Genomic DNA, 18,384 nt, shown 5'->3' with positions numbered 1-18,384 from the left:
GTCTGTCCCTCAGTGAGGTCTCCAGGCCACACTCTGTCCACTTCTGTCTGTGCTGGCAAAAACTGCAGTGCCCTGGGTTTTGCCCCCTACAGCAGCACTCTCAGCCCTCACTTCCAGGTCAAGGCACATTTCTACCTTTTGTCCTTCTAAAAGCATCAGCCTCCCCCCAGTTTGCATGCATGCCTCTACAGCTCCAGGTTTCAGTCTGGAGGGCTGACCTAAATTATTTTCCCTGTTGCTACTGGTCTGCGAGTCTGTGCCCAACCCCCAGCTTGGGAGGCTTTGTGCTCTGGAGGCACAGGATTCTGTTTATCTTCCAATATTTGCCTGCAGAATCACAGTTCCCTGCTTCATACCTTGAAACCAACCACCTGAGATTCTTTGTAGAGATCCAGGTATATCTTCTTATATCACAGACTGATTTTGTAGGTGTTCAGAATGGTCTGGTAGATATCCAGCTCAATTCAGAGGACTGGTTGGAATAGGGTCCCTTTGCCTTCTTTTTTTCTGCCATCTTTGCCCTTCCACCACCGGCATCTTTCACAGAGCTAAAACAATCCTAAAATTTTTACTGAACCCAAAAGTCCCTGAATAGCCAATGCAACCTTTAAAAAAAAAAAGCAAACCTGGAGGCATCATAATTTTGGACTTCAACTGATATTACAAAGCTGTGGTGATCCAGACAGTATGGTATTTGCACAAGAACAGACACATAGATCAATGGAACAGAATAGAAAACCCACAAATGAACCCATAATTATATGGTCAACTAATCTTCAACAAAGCAGGAAAAAATATCCAATGGAATAGAGAGTCTCTTCAACAAAGTGCATTGGAAAAACTGAAGAACAACATGCAAAAGAATGAAACTGGACCATATTCTTACAACATACATGAAAATAAATTCAAAATGGATGACAGACCTAAATGTGAGATAGGAAACCATCAAAATCCTAGGAAACACAGGGAGTAACCTCTTTGACATTGGCTACAGCAACTTCTTACCAGATATGTCCCCTATACAAGGGAATGAAAAGAAAAATGAACTACTGGGAGTTCATAAAAATTAAAAGCTTCTGCACAGCAAAGGAAACAATCAACAAACAAAAAAATCAACCAATGGAATGGGATAAGATATTTGCAAATGACATATCCAATAAAGGGTTAGTACACAAAATATAAAAGGAACTTATCAAACTGAACACCCCAAAACTAAATAATCCAGTTAGGAAATGGGAGCACTGGGTGTTGCACATAAACAATGAATATTGGAACACTACATCAAAAACTAATGATGTATTTTATGGTGACTAACATAACACAATAAAAAAAAGTAATGGACAGAAGGCACGAATAGACATTTTTCAAAAGAAGACACTCAAATAGCACACAGATAGATGAAAAGATGATCAACATCACTTATCATCAAAAAACACAAATAAAACCACAATGAGATAACAACTCACATGTCATAATGGTTAAAATTAGCAACACAAGGAACTACAGGTGTTGGTGAGGATGCAAAGAAAGGGGTACCCTCTTAGGCTCTTGGTGGGGATGCAAACTAGTGCAGTCACTCTGTAAAACAGTATGGAAGTTCCTCAAAAAGTTAAAAATAGAACTATCCTATGGTCCAGAAATTGCACTAGTAGATATTTACCCAAGGGATACAAAAATAATAATTCAAAGGGAGACACGCACCCCAATGCTTATAGCAGCATTGTCAAGCATAGCCAAATTATGGAAAGAGTACAAATGTGCATTGACTGATGAATGGATATAGAAGATGTAATATAGATAGATAGATATAATGGAATATTACTAAGCCATCAAAAAGATTACCTTGTCATTTCCAACAATATGGATGGAGTTAGAGAGTATTATGCTAAGTGAAATATATCAGTCAGAGAAAAATAAACACCATTTTATTTCACTCATATGTGGAATTTAAGAAACAAGGGGTGCCTGGGTGGCTCAGTGGGTTAAAGTCTCTCTTTGCCTTTGGCTCAGGTCATGATCCCAGGGTTCTGGGATCAAGCCCCATATCGGGCACTCTGCTTGGCAGGGAGCTTGCTTCCCCCTCTCTCCCTCTGCCTGCCTCTCTGCCTATTTGTGATTTCTGTCTGTTAAATAAACAAATAAAATCTTTAAAAAAAAGAAACAAACAAAACAGATGAACATAGTGGGGAAAAAGAGAAGCAAAGCAGGATACAAACTCTTAACTGTAGTGGTTACCAGAAGGGAGGTGGGCAAGGAGGATTATTTAAATAGATGATGAGGATTAAGGAGGGCATGGTTTTGATGAGCACTGGGTGTTGTATGTAAGTGATGAATTACTAAAATCTACACCTGAAACTAATATTACACTGCATGTTAACTAACTATAATTTAAATAAATACCTGGAAAAAATTAAAGGTTTAGAATTTTAAAAAATAATGATATGCTTTATTTTGAATGGTATACTTTTTAAAAAGATTTTGTTTATTTATTTTATAGAGATCACAAGTAGGCAGAGAGGCAGGTAGAGAGAGATGGGGGAAAGGCTCCCTGTTGAGCAGAGAGACTGATGTGGGGCTTGATTCCAGGACCCTGGGATCATGACCCGAGCCAAAGGCAGGGGCTTTAACCCACTGAGCCACCCAGGTGCCCCAGAGTGGTATACTTTTTAAAATTTTATTTATTTATTTATTTATTTATTGCAGAAAGAAAGAGAGAGAGCAGGGGTGAGGGGCCAAAGGAGAGGGAGAGGGAGTGTAAAGCAGACCACACTGAGTACAGAGCCTGACACAGGGCTCAATCTCATGACCCTGAGATCATGAGCTGAGACAGAACCAAGAGTGAGACACTTAACCGACTGTGCTGCCCAGGCACCCCTTGATTGGCATATATTTTTTTAATTTTTTTAAGGTTTTATTTATTTATTTGACAGAGAGACAGATCACAAGTACGCAGAGAGGCAGGCTGAGAGAGAGGGAAGCAGGCTCCCCACTGAGCAGAGAGCCCGATGCAGGGCTCGATCCCAGGACCCTGGGACCATGATCTGAGCCGAAGGCAGAGGCCCAACCCACTGAGCCATCCAGGCGCCCCTGATTGGCATATGTTTTTAAGGTGCACAAAATTCAGGAAAAAAATGTGCACATTACTTTAGTGGTTAATACTAAAAAAAAAAATTTTTTTTCATTCCTTTCTCTGTAATAATATAGTATTGTGTGTAACAGTTCTGGTCATTTGAAGCACTTTACCTTTATTATCTCACTGAATATTCACAACACCTTATGAGGCAGACAAGAATGGCCATAAGAAATCAGCTAAGATATTTTGAGCATTTTGAATAAAGGGGTTAGAATGGTTGCAACTTATGTAGACTGTAAACAAACTTTGACAAGTTTCCACACCAAAGACCTTTTGAAATTTAGGTAACATGGGACTAGAGTATAGATAATTTCTTCCAAACTAAAATTTGATGCTGACCTGAAAATGAACTGCCAACCTGATAAAGATAATCTACATGAAGATCTCCCAAGGTTGGGTGAGTGGGTAGAACTCAGCAGATAAGCTTCAATGAGCTAAATGTTATTTATTAGAAAATAGGCATCAAAGAATAACCTTGGCATTTAACATACTGAAAACACAAGAGTTGAAGGGCAGCATAAACAAGAGCTCCTTTGACTCTTCAAATATGAAGGAAGTTGAAGCGAATTTAAGGTAAAATATGCCAAAAAGTATACAAAAATCTTAGAGTTGACTCTCATAGAATCTTAGCTGTTATCTAGTCTGTGCTCTCCTGAAGATTTCACTCCTGTCTCATCCTAGCCTCTTCTGGAATACCTCCAGTTCTGAGAGGTGCATCCTCACAGTGGAACTATATACATATATATGTATATAGTTATTTGATTGCTCCAACTGTTAGAAGATAAATGCATTACACTGAGCTGAAATTTGCCTCCTGTAATCTCCACTTTTGGTTTTGGTTCTGCCTTTTGGAACTATGCAAAATAAACATAATCCTTCCACTTATATGTCCTACACATGCTTTAAGACACCTATCATGGACAATATGTCCATACATTTCCCTGCTCCTGGTGGGGAAGCAGACATTGCAAAAATAGCCACCCAAATGAGTATACAGTTGCAAAGTAACATCTTCCTACAAGAGTGTATAGCAAAGGAAACTGAGCAAGGATCTTTATCATATTCCTCAAACCAGGGATAATTATGTTTATCTATCTTCCACATGTCCCAGCAGGCCTATGAACTAAAGAGGTTTTTGATCAATGCTTATTTTAAAATAAGCATTTTTTATTTTTAAATAATTTGGACTTGCAGACAAGCTACAAAAATTGTACAGTGAATTTCCACATTTCCTCGACTCATCTTCCTCTAATATTAACATCTTACACAACCATAGTACATCATCAAAATTAGGAAAATAACAGTGGTATAATATTATGAACTAAACTACAGACCTTAGGTGAATTTCTTTCTTTTTCAATTTTTGTGACGATTTTGTTTATTTATTTGAGAGAGACAGAGAGAGGTAGACGATGAATGGGGGAGGGGCAGTGGGAGAATCAGTCTCTCTGCTGAGCAGAAAGCCCAATGCAAGGTTCGATCCCAGGATTCTGGGATCATGACCTGAGCAAAAGAAGAAGAAGAAGAAGAAGAAGAAGAAGAAGAAGAAGAAGAAGAAGAAGAAGAAGAAGAAGAAGAAGAAGAAGAAGAAGAAGAAGGAGGAGGAGGAGGAGGAGGAGGAGGAGGAGGAGGAGGAGGAGGAAGAGGAGGAGGAGAAGAAGAAGAAGAAGAAGAAGAAGAAGAAGAAGAAGAAGAAGAAGAAGAAGAAGAAGAAGAAGAAGAAGAAGGAGGAGGAGGAGGAGGAGGAGGAGGAGGAGGAGGAGGAGGAGAAGGAGAAGAAGGAGAAGGAGGAGAAGGAGAGGAAGGAGAAGGAGAAGAAGAATGTGATGATGATGCTTGACCAACTGAGCCACCCAGGTGCCTCCTTAGGCTAATTTCAGCAGTTTTCCCACTAATGACATTTTACTGGTCTAGGATCCAATCCAGAATCCCACATTTCTTTTACATGCCATCTCTCCTTAGTCTCTTCTGGTAGTGACAGGCCTTCTCTCTTTCTTTGTTTTCCATGACTTTAACACTTTTGAAGAATACTGGTTGGTTATTTTGAAGAATGGCCTTTTAAATGAGTTTGTCTAGTGTTTTCTCATTATTATATTGAAGGTTTTCTTTTTTTTAAGATTTTATTTATTTATTTGACACAGAGACTCAGTGAATAGGAACACAAGCAGGAAGAGTGGAAGAGGGAGAAGCAGACTTCCTCCCTAGCAGGAAGCTCAGGGCAGGGCTCCATCCCAGGACCCTGGGATCAAGACCTGAGCCAAAGGCAGATGCTTAGTGACTGAGCCCCCCAGGCACCCCATATTGAAGTTTTTCATTTTTGACAAGAAAACCACAGGAGTGATGTGCCCTTCTTAGTGCATCATATCAGAACGGACATAATGTCAATATGACTTATTATTAGCAATATTAACTTTGATCACATGGTTAAAGTGGTTTCTGACATTTCTTTTTAAAACATCATAAGGAATAACATGGAAGACATGGGGAGATGAACAGGAGAAGTAAGTTGGGGGAAATTGGAGGGGGAGTGGAACCATGAGAGACTGTGGACTCTGAGAAACAAACTGAGGGTTTTGGAGGGGGGTGTTGGGTGAGCCTGGTGGTAGGTATTATGGAGGGCACGTACTGCATGGAGCACTGGGCGTGGTGCATAAACAATGAATTCTGGAACACTGAAAAGAAATTTAAAAAATAAATAAAATAATAAATAAGTAAATAAAACATGGTTTTATTTATAGCATTATTAAAAGCAAACTACTCTGAAAATTTTTGAATGAGTAATATTTTTAAAAATGAAGTTCTTTTTCTCAGCTCTGTTCCCTAACCACTCATTTCTCACCCTCAGTATTCTAAGCAGTAACAACTTTTATACTTGCGTGTATTCACCCAGAGTTTCTTTATATAAATATAAGCAAATAAGAAGATATAGTCTCACTTTCTCCCCTTATACACAAATGAAAGTGTACTATACACACTCTATCGCACCTCCCAACCCCCAAGTGATTATGTCTTGGAGACATACCAGGACACAGATAAATTTCTTCTTTTGTAAAGTTCCATAGCATTCCATTGGATGAAGATACAATAGGTTATTTAATCAGCCTCACTGGATGGGCATTTGTGTTGCTTCCAATCCTTTCCTATTGTGATTTATGACTGTGATAAAAATCTTGTAAATACATTAGTTTTTATATGTGGGAATATATCTGTAGAATATACTCCAAGATGTGACATTGCTGGTCAAGTGATTTCACACACACACACACACACACACACACACACACACACATATATTTGCAAGTGCTAAAGTGCCTTTTCTACCAGCTGTTTCCTCATAGCCTTTCTAGTAGGATGTACTGTCAAGATTTTGGATCCTTACTAAAAATAATAAGCAAACAAAAATATATTTCAGTGTAATTTTGGTCACATTTCTCAAATAGTAACAAAGGAATGTGAACATCTTTTCATGTTTGAGAGCTATTCAAATTTCCTTTTTAAGTGAACTGTCAGTTCATCTTATTTTCCCATTTTAATTGATCCTTTATGATTATGAAGATTTTTTACATATGAATGAAAATTAGCTTGTTATATTTATGCTGGACATCTTCTGTTTGTTCCTTTAGATCTACTATTCATCTTTCTCCTTCCTGTTCTGTGCCCCAGACTACTGACCCATATCATATCAATGGGCTCCCTTGGCCTATAATGTTTGGTTAATAGGAATTCTCATTAGAAGTTAAGAGGGAGGTAGGAGAGTGAGAGTGAAGTAGTTATTCCTCCAGTGCCCTCCCTACAGGGTTGCCTTGAGATGATTGCGTACCTTAATCAAGCTGGTCTTCTCCATATAACTCTTTTCTTCCAGGTTCCAGTAAGCATTCCCTCTCCTCACTCCTTCAAGCCTAAAGGTGGTAAAAACTTTGATGTTACTAGCTCTGGGGTGTTATGTTATCCTTGTGAGTCACAGAGGTAATAGAGAAATATTTATCATGCAAATAGATGGGAAGAGAAAGTCATAGTAGCAATACTTATATTGGACAAAATAGACTATAATATAGACAAAGGCTAATGAGACAAAGAAGGACACTATGTAATCATTCAGGGAACAATCCTAAAAGAAGATAAAACAATTATAAATATTTATGCACCCAACATGGGAGCAGCCAAATACGTAAAAAGTTAAAAGCAAACGTAAAGGAACAAATCAATATTAATACAATAATAGTAGGGGACTTTAACACTCCACTTACATCTATGGGCAGATCATCTAAACAGAAAATCAATAAGGAAACAGTGGCTTTGAATGACAGACTGGACGTGATGAATTTAACAAATATATTCAGAATATTCCATCCATAAACATCAGAACACACATTACTTTCAAGTGCATGTGGAACTTTCTCCAGAATAGACCACATATTAGGCCACAAAACAAATCTCAACAAATTAAAAAAGATGAAATTCACACCCAGAGACCTCAAGTTATATTACAAAGCTGTGGTAATCAAAGCAGTACGGTACTGGCATAAAAACTGACACATATATTAATGTAAGAGAATAGAAAACACAGAAATAAATCCACAATTTCATAGTCAATTAATCTTTGAAAAAGGAAGAATATCCAATGGGAAAAGTCTCTTCAACAAATGGTGTTGGGAAAACTGGACAGATACATGCAAAAGAATGAAACTGGACCACTTTCTTACACCACACACACACACACACACACACACACACACACACACACCCCTCAAAATGGATAAGTACCTAAACCTGAAACCATGAACATCCTGGAAGAGAGCAGAAGCAGTAATTTCTCTGCCATCAGCCATAGCAACATTTTTCTAGGTGTATCTCCTGAGGCAAGGGACATAAAAGCAGAAATAAACTGTTGGGAGTACATCAAAATAAAAAGCTTCTGCACATCAAAGGAAACAACTATGGAATGGAAGAAGATATTTGCAAATATCATATGTGATAAAGGCTTAATATCCAAAATATATAAAAAACTGATACAACTCAACATTCAAAGGACAAATAATCCAATTAAAAATGGTCAGAGGACATGAGAACAGACATTTCTCCAAAGAGGACATACAGATGACCAACAGGCACATAAAAAGATGCTCAATATCACTATATCACTCATGATCAGGGAAATAAAAATCAAAACTAAAATGAGTTATCACCTCACACTTGTCAGCAGAGGTAAAATCAAAAACACAAGAAACAACAAGTGTTGGTGAGGATGTGGAGAAAAAAGAACACTTGTGCACTGTTGAAGGGAATGTAAATTTGTACAGCCATTGTGGAAAACAGTACAGTTAAATTGCCTTAAAATCCAGTAATTGCACTGCTGGGTGCTTATCTAAGAAATCCAAAAACACTAATTCAAAGGGATACATGTGCCCTTAGTTTTAGTGCAGCATTATTTACAATAGCCAAACCATAGAAGTCCATATGTCCATCAACAGATGAATGGATAAAGAAGAGGTATATATACATAATGGAATATTATTCAGCCATAAAAAAGAATGAATTCTTGCCATTTGCAACAACAGGGACAGAACTAGAGAGTATAATTATAAGTGAAATAAGTCAGTGAGAGACAAATAGCATAAGATTGTACTCATATGTGGAATTTATTAAACAGTGGAATGAAGGAAAAAGAGTGAGAGAGATGGAGAAACTAAGAAACAGACTCTTAACCATAGAAAACAAACTGATGGTTACAAGAGGGGAAGTGGGTAGAGTGATGGGTGAAATAGGTGATGGGAATTAAAGAGTATATTTATCATGATGAGCACTGAGTAGAATATAGAATTGTTGAATCACTATATTGTACACCTGCAACTAATATCACACTCTATGTTAACTCCACTGGAATTAAAAAGTTTAAAAAAATATGAGAAAGAAAAAGCTGGAAGTAGCTGGGGAAATGAAAGTTGGAGGAGGCATTTCTTTTTTTTTTTTTCACCGTAACAGTATTCACTGTTTTTGCACCACACCCAGTGCTCCATGCAATACGTGCCCTTCTATTACCCTCCACCTGCTTCCCCAACCTCCCACCCCTCGCCCCTTCAAAACCCTCAGGTTGTTTATCAGAGTCCATAGTCTCTCATGATTCATCTCCCCTTCCAATTTCTCTCAACTCCCTTCTCGTCTCCATCTCCCCATGTCCTCCATGTTCTTTGCTATGCTCCACAAATAAGTGTAACCATATGATACTTGACTCTCTCTGCTTGACTTATTTCGCTCAGCATAATCTCTTCCTGTCCTGTCCATGTTGCTACAGAAGTTGGGTATTCATCCTTTCTGATGGAGGCACAATACTCCATCGTGTATATGGACCACATCTTCCTTATCCATTCGTCCATTGAAGGGCATCTTGGTTCTTTCCACAGTTTGGCGACCGTGGCCATTGCTGCTATAAACATTGGGGTACAGATGGCTCTTCTTTTCACTACATCTGTATCTTTGGGGTAAATGCCCAGCAGTGCAATTGCAGGGTCATAGGGAAGCTCTATTTTTAAATTCTTGAGGAATCTCCACACTGTTCTCCAAAGTGGCTGCACCAACTTGCATCCCACCAACAGTGTAAGAGGGTTCCCCTTTCTCCACAACCTCTCCAAAACACGTTGTTTCCTGTCTTGCTAATTTTAGCCATTCTAACTAGTGTAAGGTGATATCTCAATGTGGTTTTAATTTGAATCTCCCTGATGGCTAGTGATGATGAGCATTTTTTCATGTGTCTGATAGCCATTTGTATGTCTTCGTTGGAGAAGTGTATGTTCATATCTTCTGCCCATTTTTTGACATGATTATCTGTTTTGTGTGTGTTGAGTTTGGGAAGTTCTTTATAGATCCTGGATATCAACCTTTTGTCTGTACTGTCATTTGCAAATATCTTCTCCCATTCCGTGGGTTGCCTCTTTGTTTTCTTGACTGTTTCCTTTGCCATGCAGATGCTTTTGATCTTGAGGAAGTCCCAAAAGTTCATTTTCACTTTTGTTTCCTTTGCCTTTGGAGACATATCTTGAAAGAAGTTGCTGTGGCTGATATCGAAGAGGTTACTGCCTATGTTCTCCTCTAGGATTCTGATGGATTCCTGTCTCACGTTGAGGTCTTTTATCCATTTTGAGTTTATCTTTGTGTACAGTGTAAGAGAATGGTCGAGTTTCATTCTTCTACATATAGCTGTCCAGTTTTCCCAGCACCATTTATTGAAGAGACTGTCTCTTTTCCATTGTATATTTTTTCCTGTTTTGTCGAAGATTATTAGACCATAGAGTTGAGGGTCCATATCTGGCTCTCCACTCTGTTCCACTGGTCTATGTTTCTGCTCTGATGCCAGTACCACGCTGTCTTGGTGATCACAGCTTTGTAGTAAAGCTTGAAATCAGGTAACGTTATGCCACCAGTTTTGTTTTTGTTTTTCAACATTTCCTTAGCAATTCGGGGTCTCTTCTGATTCCATACAAATTTTAGGATTATTTGCTCCAGCTCTCTGACAAATACCGGTGGAATTTTGATCAGAATGGCATTAAAAGTATAGATTGCTCTAGGCAATATAGACATTTTAACAATGTTTATACTTCCGATCCAATCAGACAACAAAGAGAAATAAAAGGTATCCAAATTGGCAAGAAAGAAGTCAAAATCTCTCTCTTTGCAGATAACATGATTCTTTATATGAAAAACCCCAAAGACTCCACCCCCCAAACTTCTAGAACTCATACAGCAATTCAGTAACGTGGCAGGATACAAAGTCAATGTACAGAAATCAGTGGCTTTCTTAGACACTGACAATGAAAATACAGAAAGGGAAATTAGAGAATCGATTCCATTTACTATAGCACCAAGAACCATAAGATACCTGGGAATAAACCTAACCAAAGAGGTAAAGGATCTGTACTCAAGGAACTACAGAACACTCATGAAAGAAATTGAAGAAGACACAAAAAGATGGAAGACCATTCAATGGAGGAGGCATTTCTGATTGGAGTGGGTGAAAAAAGAAGTAGCTAAAAATCCTATTTTCCTGATAAAATGAATATTAGTTATAAAACAAACAAACAAACTCACCCTGAATTAACTGTTTCTTCCCGGAACACTGAATAGTACGGTATCAGTTGCAAATATTTTTTCCTATCTTTGTAACTTGTGTTTGTTCATGGTGATTTGAATACATAGAGCTTTTAATGTTTTATTTTGTTTGTATTGTTTTTTTTTTTGCTTTTCTTTTTTCCCATTTTATTTATTTTTTTCAGCATAACAGTATTCATTGTTTTTGCACAACACCCAGTGCTCCATGCAAAACGTGCCCTCCCTATTACCCACCACCTGTTCCCCCAACCTCCCACCCCTGACCCTTCAAAACCCTCAGGTTGTTTTTCAGAGTCCATAGTCTCTTATGGTTCGCCTCCCCTCCCCAATGTCCATAGCCCCCTCCCCCTCTCCCAATCCCACCTCCGCCCAGCAACCCCCAGTTTGTTTTGTGAGATTAAGAGTCATTTATGGTTTGTCTCCCTCCCAATCCCATCTTGTTCAATGAAATGAAATGAAATGTATTGTTTTTAATGTAGTAAAATTTCCTTTGTCGTTTTATGGCTTCTATAGTTTGAGTCATAAAAAGAAATTCACCATTCCAATTTTGTAAAGGATTTCTCCAATGTTTTCTTCTAGTAATTACATGGTTTCAATTTTTTTATATGTAAATATTTTATCCTTTTTTTTTATTGCTGACTAGTTTCTTCTGCTTTATCTTCTAAACTCATTGTTTGACCAAATGGATGCTACTGATTCTATTCAAAATTCTTGGTTTTCCATGTATGTGATTTTACTGTACATAAACAATGATAGTTTTTACTCCTCCTTTCTAATTCTTATAACTCTAATTTCTGTCTTTGTTTAACTATTTGGTTGACATCTCAAATACTGTTAAATAATAGTAGTAATAGTAAGCATACTAGTTTTGTTCCTTATTTTATGAGGGATTCACTCTGTTTTTTTATGACTAATGCTGACTTCTGGTTTGGGAAATGTATATTTTATTATGTTAAGGAAATATTAATGGATTTTTATTTTTATTAAGTGCTTTTTTCCATGAATGAGTATTAATTTCTGTCAGTTGCCTTTTCAAAATTTGTGGGGATGATCATAAAATTATTTCCTTTGATGTATTAATATGATTAATTATATATCCTTGCATTCTGGGAATAATCCCACTTAGTCATGATTTATTATTTTCTTTTGCCACTAGATGATGTTCACTAATATTTTGTTTAGGATTTTAGCATTTATATTTGTAATGGTGATTAATCTATGATTTTCTTTTTAAATGTAATGTTTTTCAGATTTTTAAATCAATGTTATACTCACTTCATTAAAAATGTAGAGGTTTTCCTCCTTTTTTATACTCTGAAATAGTTTAACTATAATTGGAAATCCTGGGTGACACTGCTGTATCTAGTGCCCTGTGTGTGTATGGAGGGGGAGGACTTTCTCTATTAGTTTCATGGAAATCACCCTGTTTAATATTTTTTTCTGTAAATACTTATATTTTCCTAGAAAAATATCTAATCCATCTTTTTACTTATATCTAGATAGGTTGGGACAAACTTGTCTCTTTTGATTCTTTTAATTTCTTCTGTTTTGGAAGATTCCTCCCACTTCATAATTTATTTTTTATATTTGGAAAAAGCAAATTAATTTTAATTCAGAATTTTGAAAAATATGGAAAAATCGAGATAAGGGAAGAAAAAGCACCCATAGACTCCCACGTAAAGAAAGGAATGGCTAATATTTTGGGTAAATGTATATCCATCACTTATGTGTACTTTACAAAAAGCAGAGCTGTGATTCTTCTTTTTTTCCTATTACTTGCTTTTTTTTGTTTGTTTGTTTCTTTTTTTTTTTGTTTTTTTGGTTTTTTTTTGTTTTTTTTTTCTCATTTTATTTTTTTCAGCGTAACAGTATTCATTCTTTTTGCACAACACCCAGTGCTCCATGCAAAACGTGCCCTCTCCATTACCCACCACCTGTTCCCCCAACCTCCCACCCCTGACCCTTCAAAACCCTCAGGTTGCCCCAACCTCCCACCCCTGACCCTTCAAAACCCTCAGGTTGTTTTTCAGAGTCCATAGTCTCTTATGGTTCGCTTCCCCTCCCCAATGTCCATAGCCCGCTCCCCCTCCCCCAATCCCACCTCCCCGCAGCAACCCCCAGTTTGTTTTGTGAGATTAAGAGTCATTTATGGTTTGTCTGAGAAGAATAAATTACTTGCTTTTTTTGTCTTTTTTATTTATTCATGTTTTAAAATTTATTTTCAGTGTTCCAGAATTCATTGTTTATGCACCACACCCAGTGCTCCATGCAAAACGTGCCCTCCACAATATCCACCACCAGGCTCACCCAACTTCCCACCCTTATCCTCTCCAAACCCCTCAGATTGTTTTTCAGAGTTCACAATCTCTTATGGTTTGTCTCCCCCTCCAGTTTCCCCCAACTCCCTTCTCCTCTCTGTCTCCCCATGTCCTCCATGTTATTCCTTATGCTCCACAAATAAGCGAAACCATGCAATAATTGACTCTCTCTGCTTTACTTATTTCACTCAGCATAATCTCTTCCAGTCCCGTCCATGTTGCTACAAAAGTTGGGTATTCATCCTTTCTGATGGAGGCATAATACTCCATTGAATACATGGACTGTATCTTCTTTTTTTTTTTTCATTTTATTTATTTTTTCAGCGTAACAGTATTCATTGTTTTTGTACAACACCCAGTGCTCCATGCAAAACGTGCCCTCCCTATTACCCACCACCTGTTCCCCCAACTTCCCACCCCTGACCCTTCAAAACTCTCAGGTTGTTTTTCAGATGGACTGTATCTTCTTTATCCATTTGTCCGTTGAAGGGCTTTGTGATTCTTTCCACAGTTTGGTGACTGGCCATTGATGCTATGAATATTGGGGTACAGATGGCCCTTCTTTTCACTACATCTGTGTCTTCTGGGTAAATACCCAGTAGTGCAATTACAGGGTCATAGGGAAGCTCTATTTTTAATTTCTTAAGATTTTCCACACTGTTTTCCAAAGTGGCTGCACCAACTTGCATCCCACCAACAGTGTAAGAGGGTTCCCCTTTCTCCACAACCTCTCCCACACACGTTGTTTCCTGTCTTGCTAATTTTGGACATTCTAACTGATGTAAAGTGGTGTCTCAATGTGGTTTTGATTTGAATCTCCATGATGGCTAGTGATGATGAACAATTTTTCATGTGTATGTTAGCCATTTGTATGTCTTTTTTAGAGAAGTGTCTGTTCATGTCTTCTGACCATTTTTTGACTTGATTATTTGTTTTGTGTGTGTTGAGTTTGTGGAGTTCTTTATAGATCCTGGATATCAGCCCTTTGTCTGTATTGTCATTTGCTAATATCTTCTCCCATTCCATGGGTTGCCTCTTTGTTTTCTTGACTGTTTCCATTGCTGTGCAGAAGATTTTGATCTTGATGAAGTCCCCAAAATTCATTTTCAGTTTTTTTTTCTTTTGCCTTTGGAGACATATCTTGAAAGAAGTTGCTGTGGCCAGTGTCAAAGAAGTTACTTCTATGTTCTCCTCTAGGATTCTGATGGATTCCTGCCTCACGTTGAGTTCTTTTATCCATTTCAAGTTTATCTTTGTGTATGGTGTAAGAGAATGGTCCAGATTCATTCTTCTACATGTAGCTGTCCAATTTTCCCAGCACCATTTATTGATGAGACTGTTTTTTCCATTGGATATTTTTTTCCCGCTTTGTAGAAGATTATTTGACCATAGAGTTGAGGGTCCATATCTAGACTCTCTACTCTGTTCCACTGGTCTATGTGTCTGTTTTTGTGCCAGTACCATGCTGTCTTAGTGATCACAGCTTTGTAGTAAAGCTTGAAATCAGGCAACGCTATGTCCCCAGTTTTGTTTTTTCTTTTTCAACATTTCCTTAGCAATTTGGGGTCTCTTCTGGTTCCGTACAAATTTTAGGATTGTTTGATCCAGCTCTTTGGAAAATGCTCGTGGAATTTTGATTGGAATGGCATTGAAAGCATAGATTGCTCTAGGTAGTGTAGACATTTTAGTGATGTTTATTCTTCCAATCCAAGAGCATGGAATGTTCTTCCATCTTTTTGTGTCTTCTTCAATTTCTTTCATGAGTGTTTTGTAGTTCCTCGAGTACAAATCTTTATCTCTTTGGTTAGGTTTATTCCCAGGTATATTATGGTTCTTGGTGCTATAGTAAATGGAATCAATTCTCTAATTTGCCTTTCTGTATTTTTATCGTTAGTGTATAAGAAAGCAACTGATTTCTGTACATTGACTTTGTATCCTGCCACATTACTGAATTGCTGTATGAGTTCTAGTAGTTTGGGGGTGAAGTCTTTTGGATTTTCCATATAAAGTATCATGTCATCTGCAAAGAGAGAGAGTTTGACGTCTTCATTGTCAATTTGGATACCTTTTACTTTTCTTCATTTTCTGATTGCTGTTGCTAGGACTTCTAATACTATGTTGAACAAGAGTGGTGAGAGTGGGCATCCTTGTGTTCCTGATCTCAAGGGGAAGGCTGTGAGCTTTTTTCCCATTGAGGATGATATTTGCTGTGGGTTTTTCATAGATAGATTTAATGAAGTTCAGGAATGTTCCCTCTATCCCTATACTTTGAAGCGTTTTAATCAGGAACGGATGCTGGATTTTGTCAAATGTTTTTTCTGCATCAATTGAGAGGACCATGTGGTTGTTTTCTCTTCTCTTATTGATTTGTTCTATCACATTGATTGATTTGTGAATGTTGAACCACCTTAGCAACCCAGGGATAAATCCCACCTGGTCATGGTGGATAATCTTTCTAATATACTGTTGGACCCTATTAGCTAGGATCTTGTTGAGAGTCTTAACATCTATATTCATCAGGGATACTGGTCTGAAATTCTTTTTGGTGGGATCTTTGCCTGATTTGGGGATCAGGGTAATACTGGCTTCATAAAGAGTCTGGAAGTTTTCCTTCTCTGACTACAGAGAAGTTTAAAATCTAATTTAGTTTAAAATCTAATTTATCTCATATGAGAATTACTACCCCAGCCTTCTTTTGAGGCCCATTGGCATGAAAGATGCTTCTCCATCCCTTCACTTTTAGTCTGGATGTATCCTTAGGTTCAAAATGGGTCTCTTGTAGACAACATATGGATGGGTCCTGTCATTTTATCCAATATGCAACCTTGTGGCATTTTATAGGTGCATTTAGGCCATTCACATTGAGAGTGATTGAGAGATACGTTTTTATTGACATCATGTTACCCGTGAAGTTGTTCTTTCTATAGATTGTCTCCATAAATTTCTGTTCAATGACATTCTTGGTTTTTTTCCTCTTTCATAGAACCCCTCTTAATGTTTTTTTGTAGTGCTGGCTTGGTGGTCACATACTGTTTTAAACCTTGTCAGTCTTGGAAGCTCTTTATCTCTCCATTCATCTTGAATGTCAGTCTTGCTGGATAAAGTATTCTCTGCTGCATGTTCTTTTCATTTAATGCTCTGAATAAATTTTGCCAGCCGTTTCTGGCTTGCCAGGTTTCTGCGGACTGACATTATTCTCATGGGCCTTCCTCTGTACACAAGGAATCTCTTCCCCTTAGCTGCTTTCAAGAGCTCCTGTCTAAAATTATGATTCATCATTTTCACAATCAGGTGTCTCAAGTTCTTTCTATGATCTTTGGTGGAAGAACCTTTCTGCCTCTAGGACATGAACGCTGGTTCCATTTCCTAGATTGAGAAAATTTTCACAGAGAATTCGTTCAACTATATCTTCTAGTATCTTCTAGTCTTCCCAAAATTCTGACGTTGGAACATTTCATGGCATCATTTATTTCCCTTATTCTGTTTTCATGGCTTCTAAGCTGTTTGTTCCAGGCCTCCTCCTGCTCCTTTTTCTCTATCAGTTTGCCTTCTAGATCACTAATTCTATCTTCTTCCTCAGTTACCCTGGCTGTTAGAGAATTTAGATTAGATTGGAACTCATTGATAGCATTGTTAACATCTTCCCTGGTGGCTTTCACTTCTGCCCTAATCAATTTCATTTTGTCATTAATGGCTTTCTCCAACCAGCCATTGCCTGGTTAATTTTTAGACTGAATTCCCTTTCCAAGATACTTTTTTTTATCCTTTATGTCCATATCCAATAGCTCTGATGGAGAGGGCACAGTCTCTGAATTTTTCTTCTGTTAGGCATTCCTCCTCCTAGTCATTTTGGTGAGAGATGGCTGGGGGCATGTGTATTTGAATGTATCAACCATGGTCCAGGCAAGGTACACCCTGGAATGCTTCTGAGCAATCAGGAGTGCCCACCAAGAAGAAAGAAAAAAGAAAAAAAAAAAGAGAGCGAGGGAGAGACAGGAAAAATAAATTACAAAAGAAAAAAGAAAAGAGAAGACCCAGCCCGAATGGGCCCCAAAGGTAAGATTTATAAAGTATACAAACAGAAACAGACAAACGAAAATCCGACAAATGTAAATGACAAGAAAAAAAAAGAACCCAGCCAAAATGAACCTCAAGTATAAGATTTATATAATACCAGAACAAAAACAAATACACAGAAACACTGACAGAAGAAAAAGATGGGAGGGTGGTTTTAAATTCTCAGTATGGGCGAGGAAGGTTATTTTGATTCTTCCTGGGTGTATCTTGATATCTTTGTTAAAGGACTCAACTTTCCAGAGATAAAGGGGGATTAAAACTGATTTATATATAGAGGAAATATTGACTGGGGAAAGAGGATTGATTACCTTGAAGCTTATCTCTATATGAATATTAAAAAAATAGAAAAGCAAAAGAAAAACATAGGTATATGTATCAAAAAAGTTTGTTAAAAGGCACTGGGTGTTGTGCAAAAAGAATGAATACTGTTACGCTGAAAAAATAAATAAAATGGAAAAAAAAAGTTTGTTAAAAGGTTATTATGGAATTTGTTGTACTGAACATCTCATTGTGATGGTAAATTGCTCAAAAATTATAAAAAAAATTTATAAGAATGAGATAGTAGGAACAAATCAAAAATAAAAGTTGTACCTATGAAGTAGTGGTGGTTGTCCTCTTGTTTTTTGGGTTTTTGTTTTTCTTTTGTTTGTTTTGTTTTTGTTTTTGTTTTGGGGGGACTGGCTTTCTAGGGGAGGGGCCTGCCGCATGGTTTTTCAGGCAATCTTGCTAGAGTTAAGTCCTCCTGCCCCCTAT

This window comes from Meles meles, chromosome X (assembly GCF_922984935.1).
Source record: "Meles meles chromosome X, mMelMel3.1 paternal haplotype, whole genome shotgun sequence".
Classification (NCBI taxonomy): Eukaryota; Metazoa; Chordata; class Mammalia; order Carnivora; family Mustelidae; genus Meles; species Meles meles.
Note: the sequence above shows the minus strand (reverse complement) of the source record.